Below are 7879 nucleotides of genomic sequence, written 5' to 3'. Positions count from 1 at the left end.
GTGTATATATCGTAACGCCTAACACAAGCTGCAGCTGCTAGAGTATTGTTCGATGTAAAAGGAAAGCTGACTATTCAAAAGCTGAAGTCATGCCCCTCGTCAAATCCATTCAAGGCTACAGGTCTAAACACAACGGAGATACATTACATAGTTTATAAGATACAAAGTCGAGGTAATGTCGTAACTGTTTTCGGGTGTCAAGTGGTCATCGTGGTCAGTTAAGCCATGACTTTGCAACTCGCCTTGTCAGCATCGGCTCAGCTCCGTCAAGGAGTGATTTGTCTAACGACGCTTACTCCGAATTGTCTCCATCAACATTTATACTCGCATAATAAAGAAACGCAACACCAGCTTCATAATCGTATTAGTTTTACTTACTCTCAGTCCATCTATCAATACACGTCAGGATCAGACCGACCAGGCTCGTCACTAAATGGGGAGAACCATCGGGATTCGACTCGATCGACTGCAAACCGCGCTCTCCTCTCCTAATGTTGACGGTATCACCTTATATTGTTCGGGGCTGGCCTGTCTTTGTCACATGTCACAATACCTCAATTTGATTCGATAAAAGTTAGATCCGACCATGAACTCATGTTTGTCGTAACCTTATAATTATAACATCCTCCATCTCTGGACAAGAGCTGCCCACAGCTCTGTTGACATGAGCATAAGTCTGAGATGTAAAACACAATCACAATGGACACGATAGAAGCAAAACAGGATCAGTGATTACATATAGGAAATTGTATCCAATTTCACCATTTTTATGAATAGGCGTAACGCATCCGCTAACAGTAAAAATGTATTTCCATGCTACAGAATAAGAGAAATGATCCTATGTTACTTCTCATAACCACAAAGCATAAATATCACGATAGAGTATTCAAGTACAATATATAATGAATTAAGAGTGATTCATAAATATCAAATGTCACTGCACATGGTCAAAAATGGCATCCCCATTCACGAAAGTTCATGTGTCGTTGGTCCCAACAGAATTCACTGGCTCCTTTCTTGTTTCGAAAAGTCAACTGGCGGAACGCTGTCCAGCGTTTTTTGAGGCCTTAACCAAAAAGTTAATGTCTGAACACACGGCCTGTTCACACAGTCCGGGCCTCGGCTCAGGTGACAAAGCGAGAGGTAGACTTTTCTTGACACTGCGTGAGTGTTGACTGGTCGCTGTCTAAAGATGTACAGATGTTGTATGATAGAGTCACAGCTTGGATGAAGGGACTGAGAGCACCTGTAGATGTTGACGTCGGGGGTGCTGACAGATATGGATAACCCCCGGTGGCTTGCGGTATGTGTTCAGCGACAGAGGTGATAGGACAGCGTACACCCGCGTCAGTGAGCAACCGTGTAGCCAGAAGCCAGATTAATGATTTGGCGTGGACCAGACGACAGCGGGAGAAGTGCTTGACTCTCCGCCCTATAGAATGGGGTACGGCCATCATCTACAACACTTAAAAATACTGCTAATTCACGATCAACAACGGAAGAGTAACATACCAACTATAGATATATTAATACATATAAAAATGTGACATCTGGAGCTCAGACTTCTACCTGTAAAAATAAGACTATATAAACAAGAATAGTCTTTTGGAATATGCATATAAATATCATAACGGCATGAGTCGAATTTCTGGACTACTCATTACAGGTTTACGTGCGTAGACCAATATAATATTAAAATTACATTGATAAGCATGAACAAATCGCAAAATCCCATGGACTGCTTCAACAGTACAGTCGTTATGAGTTATTAAATTTTTACTTACAACAATCCGTAAATGCTTTGTAGTTTATAACACCAGAACGAACGACATATATAGTTATTATAGGATGAACTGAGAGCACACATTGAAACACAGATAATAGACGATCATAGACCCAGCATTACGTCTACACTAAGAAATTATTAGATAACCATGAAAAAATATATGCTTGCACTAGCAGGATAATGGGAGACAATATGTCGTCATTACTCTTAGCCGTTACCAACATTATCCGAGTCACATTAATCAATAACAATCCTACTTGATAACATTAAAACACTGTCGCTGTGGTCCTTATAAACACTCTCGTCGTATACTTAGAAGAGGAAGGTGAAAAGGTGAGACGGACAGAAGCAGAGAGACGTATAGTTTTAAAGAGTGAGGGAAAAGTAACGTTATATTTACCTTACTCGACATCCGACCACGCTATTTCCAACTGAGGCATGTCGGGATCGAACGATGAGGACCAACTGCTTGGCGAGTTGATGTGGCTTGGTGATACAGGCTTAGGGAAACCAGCGGAGGAGAGGAACGCCTCTCTTCTGGTAGACGCAGTAACGGGGCACTAGAGGACCGTCGTGAAATTGGATGGCGTCCAAAACATTCTTTTAGCAGAGGAATCGTTCTCCTGAAGGAAAAGTCGCCAAAACACGTTAGGGGCACTGCACCCCGGACACAATACCACAGGGATGTTTAGCGTTAAACTAGGTAATGTTCTAAAACGGACAGAGCACTCTCTATGGATGGATGCAAAGCAACATGGCAGCTGGACGATCCTTACAGCCAACCCGCGTTCCAAAGTAACCGGAGTCTTGCAATGGACACAAAGCGGCTGTCGGAACCACCTTTGGTATCTGTGCCGTGTCTGAGATACCACACGGGCCACTAATGGGGCATCAATGGTGGAGGAAATAGCAATATGGCGCACAATTTCACGCGACGGCAGCCCACACACTCCTTCCAGAAAGTCAAATAAGTGGACAGACGCTGCAAGATCTATCGGAAATGTATGGCTGGCCCGGGTTATCCATGCTTCCATTGTGCGAAATGGGGTCGGTTTGGATAATGCCATTCGCGCACAGGCAACGAACAGGTATTGTGCTCGGAAATACTCCGCCAATATCGTCACTTGCTCTAACGCCGTTTCATCCAGCCTACTGAGTTCGATCATGATCAGGCAGGGCAATAAACCTGCCATGTACAGAACGACTCTCCAAAATGGTAGTGCGCGGAAAAATGTCGGACAACAAATAACCGTGCTTGCGCTCGGGCTTTCGGCTGTACGAGCCGAATGGCCTCGTAGGGTGTCCGCAAGTGTCGGGTCGCCTACCAGGACCTTGTCAAAGGCCAACCATTGAAACAAAGCATTATTGTTAAGAACATCCATAATCAAAACTGTAAATGACAAAGAAATGAGCAATACGATGAATAGCATCTCAACGAAGTAGCTTACTGTGTCCCAACAGTAAAAGAATAACAAGGGAATGAGCCAAATAGCACAATGGCACCCAGTACAATGTGATAGACAAAACAACGTCTCACCGATACCAATGAAAGAAGCGACGAGAGTGGTGTCGGTTGTATGGTTGTAGGGGCCTTAAATACATGTTATACCCTACTGACCATGATGCTGAGGATAACAAGTGGCCTGTCGTTGAAAGGTTTTTGAAACACAGGCATTCAATTATACTTGTCACAATAACCAATTGGGGCAAAGAAAACCATCATCATTATTTTAAGGCAGCTGGCAAAAATGGAGAGGTCAACACAGCTTTTAACTAAAACGGGCAGAGGAGACTGCCCACCATATGCATCATGTCAGAGATCACGGAAGAGCGACTCCACAATGTTGAAGTACCATAAAACACCTGTCGTGGAAGGAAGGAATCGTTTTAAACGAAACGCCATTAGCCAACTTACACAATTTTTTCCCGAAATATATATAGATTGTGTCGGAGTTTGACTTTGCAAATTGTGACAATCAAACAGTAAATAATAAGTACGGAATACCCGCTGAATACGAAGAGTAGGTAAAGGATTTCCAGCCGTTAACGTAAGGTCTCGGGGACAAAGATAGAATTGTGAGACCATAATTTCATGACAAGCAAAGGATTTTGTCAAATGTAAAAGCAATGACGTTATCGGTCGGTTGAACTTTTTTATTCTTCTAAAAGTAAAATATATACTAGAAATACTGTCGATATGATCAGAAAAAAACATCCATGGTAAAAGTGGATTTAATCAACGACAAAAATGACGGAGGGGGATAATTTGGAGACGTTGTAGTTTGATGTGTTTTCCGAATCGTCAAACCGTCAGTTGGCGAGCCTGCTGTAAGTAAGGTCAATGCAAAAAATAAGCAACGAACCTTAAGCCCTAAAAAAGACAACGGTTATCAAGAGAAATAGGGATAAACCCGCGGCTATGCTTGCCGTTAAGTGAAATGGGTTGGTTAAATACCCATCTAAAGCGTAGGGTGGACGTGAATCCATGCAGTTACCATCAATTAAATTATCAGAAATGACCTTTGCCTTTTTCATACGTTGTGAAAAAAGGCGTAAATCAACTTGAAATTGAATTTGATCGACAACTTTGTCATCAATTAATATATGTGGGATCTTAAAAGCGGAATCCTCAAGAAGGGGTTGTAAAGTTTCAATGTTTTTTTAAGATGGATACGTTAAAAAATTACGATAGGAGTAAGAGATTGGGTGGGTATAATTTTGAAGCAGTTATCTTTTTCCCACAATTATGAATTCTTAAATATATGTCGAATTAATCCAGTTTTAACGCGCAGTGACAAGGAATTTTTAATATACAAATCTGACAAGCTAGACGCTTCTCAGTGCGACCCTTGCACGTTAGTATTGTGGTTTTTATGCCCGTTAAAAGAATTGCCTGGTTTTATTTCGAGAGCCATTGAACGTAGCCCATTTAATCGGAATTTCGTCTCACACAAGGATTTAATTTCTTTTGCGTCTTGAGTAAACAAAACAAGTGCGCATGTGAGCGATGTTTTTGGTTTCGGACGATGAAAAATTGGACAGTGTTTTTCGTGGCCACCATAACATGTTTGAAAATCCCTGGCCGAAAATTCAATATACTCATCTTTCGCCTCCGAAAAAGCCAGATAATCCGGTACATTCATAACCTGAGTGACATTTGTACTTGATTGATTAAGTGGTAAGCCAAGAGGAGGTATTCCATATACATCAAGGAGAGTAGAATGAGTCTGGATAGGAACAATAAGCGAAATTAAAATTGAATCTAAAGTCGGCGTTCCGTATGCACGTAATTAACCCGATTCTGGATGCTGACAAGCGTGATGAGAATGAATAAGACCCATACTGGTCGGAGGAGGCCTCTGTATTCTGAAATTCAAAGACATAGATATATAAACATAAATATTAACTTCAAATAAAGTATCATATATCGCTCATGTTTCATAAGAAAGGTTTCCATGTATTATAAAACCAAGAACTGTCTTACTGTATTCATCTCGAATCTTCACCCACTAATAATAACTGACTGCATCTTAGAAGTATGATAACAATTGTCACAAGTAGGTGATATATAATCTCACACCAGGAACTGTGCGAGTAAGCAACATCCAACAATAGTGAACCTCTGTTACAGTAACAACATATATCATCACAACATCATTCATTGTCTCGTCATTGTATTTTACTTCACTGTATTTGTAACCGTATTGTATAACCATGCGACCTGTAGTCGTCATTTCTCGTTTATTGGAACTCATTGGTATTCTTGTATATACACACAAAGCGAACTTGCTTTATAGTGGCCTGCAAAATACATGTGCAGCCAGAAACTTCTCGTAGAAGTAGTATATAACCATGCGACCCGTAGTCGTCATTTCTCGTATATTGTAACTCATTTGTATTCACGTATACATACACACAAAGCGAATTTGCTTTATAGTGGCCCGCGAAATACATGTGCTGCGATAACCCATGAACATGATTTGTATTCTTCAATGTCAACCAACACATAACTGAAAAAAATCCGACTATTCGGAGTATTACAATATTTAACATTAACAATACACATTCTCAACATATATGCCCGATCGTATTTTCCTATAACCTTGTGACAATTGAATCATCTTAACACCGTAGTAAATGATCTATAACATGTATCGATATGAGCCGTGCTCCATGCATATAGCATCATGTAATTCTAAACCTGAAATAAAACATATGCATAAATCAATATGAGAGTGCGCCTCTCCAATACAAAATCTGCAGTGCTGTAACTGAATAAGAAACGAAATATAACCATAAATCTGAATAGTTGACCTATGTATTGAGATTTCTTCCGCTTGCGCTTCTATTTTAATGACTTCTGTGTCATGTAGTCACGAATCAATCCTTGAGTGATATTAGATTCGGTTCCCATGTAGCCTCCTGTAAAGTGAAATTTTCACAGTGAATCTTGTAGTATTTGTCCCCATTGACTATTTTATGCGCTCGTTTTACTATGAAAACGTCGTACTCCTGTAAATCAAAGTTGCGATTCTTTGCCAGCTTGGTGGTTAATGTCTGAGGCGTCGGGGTGATCATCCCTGTATGCCTGTTGTCAGATTGAGACGGAATCGTTTGGTTGTCCGTAGCAACAACTGGGAGTGGGTTAGTTGTTGTTTCGGGTTGACAAACCGTTAAAGCCTGTTAGCGTGGACAGGAACTTTCAGGACTTAGTGATCATTACAACCGCGCACCTTATAGGTAAAATGTGTCAGTTCATGCAATGTAAAAAAGTTCTTGGAATATCTGGCCTAGCTTTTTACATTTCCCGACAGCACGCGCTGTGGAATGGAGCCATACTTTATGTCCGAGCTGGAAGATGGGATCATAGGTCTTCCTGTCATATTTCGCTTTGTTGTAGGCCTCTTGTAAATTGTTACGCGCCAATTTTCTAGTAACGTCTATATGATGTAAAATTACATCAAGCCGTTGCTTAATTGTTTGTGGTAGGGAATCAACGAATATCAACAGGTACTGAGCATTCTTGGCCAAACAGGAGAAAGTAGGGGAGAATCCAGTACTCTGCGTTGCCGGGTTAGTGTTATAGGCAAACATCACACTTGGGAGAAGTTCATCCCAATTATCCTGGTTATCATTGATAAACATGTGGAGCGTTTGCACAATAAACGAATTGAGTCTTTCACACGCTCCATTGGTTTGTTGGTGGTAACTACTAGTCTTCAATGGTTTGATCCCCAATATTGAACACACCGCTGTAAAAAGTTTGCTGGTAAAGGAAGTGCCATTATCAGTCAATAACACTTTGGGGATTCCATAAGCACAAATGTATTTCGAGTAGAATGTCTTGGCTACTTCCACAGCTTCCAACGAGGAAATCGGAATAGCCACGCTCCATCGGGAAAATGCGCAAGTTAACAACAACAAAAAATATGACCTGCTTTTGTGGGTGGTAACGGCCCTAGGAAGTCAGCTTGAACACGATCAAACAATTTACCAGGGACTGGTAATGGTTATAAAGGAACAGGTCTCTTGTGAAAGTCACGTTTATTTGTTTGACAGGCAGTACATGACAAAATAAATTTCTTTATGTCCTCCAACATGTGATGCCGATAGAATTTCTGTCTAACAGCATTGAACGTTCTGTCAATACCAACATGTCCACCCAACAAGCTGTCATGGTATGATTGTAAAACATGTTTTACCAACGACTGACGTATCACCAGTTGACGAATGATTCTGTCTTTCCTATGGCCCCGGCCGGGCAGCGGATACAAGTGGTACAATATGTCATTGTCAAGGATAAAATCCTGGCTTTGTAAGAAAAATGTACGTGTGGCTTTGTCATCAGTAGAAAAGGTTTTAGATTTAATGCAATCAATCAACGCCCGTAGTTTAGGGTCGTCATATTGCCTCTGTGCTATGGAGTAATTTCCTAGAGGATCGGACTTTACACTAAGAGGATCGTTAATTGTGGAGGCATCATACAACTCTGATCTACATCTGCAGTCACAATCGATATCTTGTCGCCGTGGTAATCGGACTTGGCAAGATCATTGTCACCGTTCGTATCAGTAGCAAACAAATAGGGAACAT

Source organism: Haliotis cracherodii, unplaced genomic scaffold (assembly GCF_022045235.1).
Source record: "Haliotis cracherodii isolate W230 unplaced genomic scaffold, xgHalCrac1.p SCAF_12, whole genome shotgun sequence".
NCBI lineage: Eukaryota > Metazoa > Mollusca > Gastropoda > Lepetellida > Haliotidae > Haliotis > Haliotis cracherodii.
The sequence above is the reverse complement of the archived record's forward strand: the minus strand, read 5'-3'. Positions refer to the sequence as shown.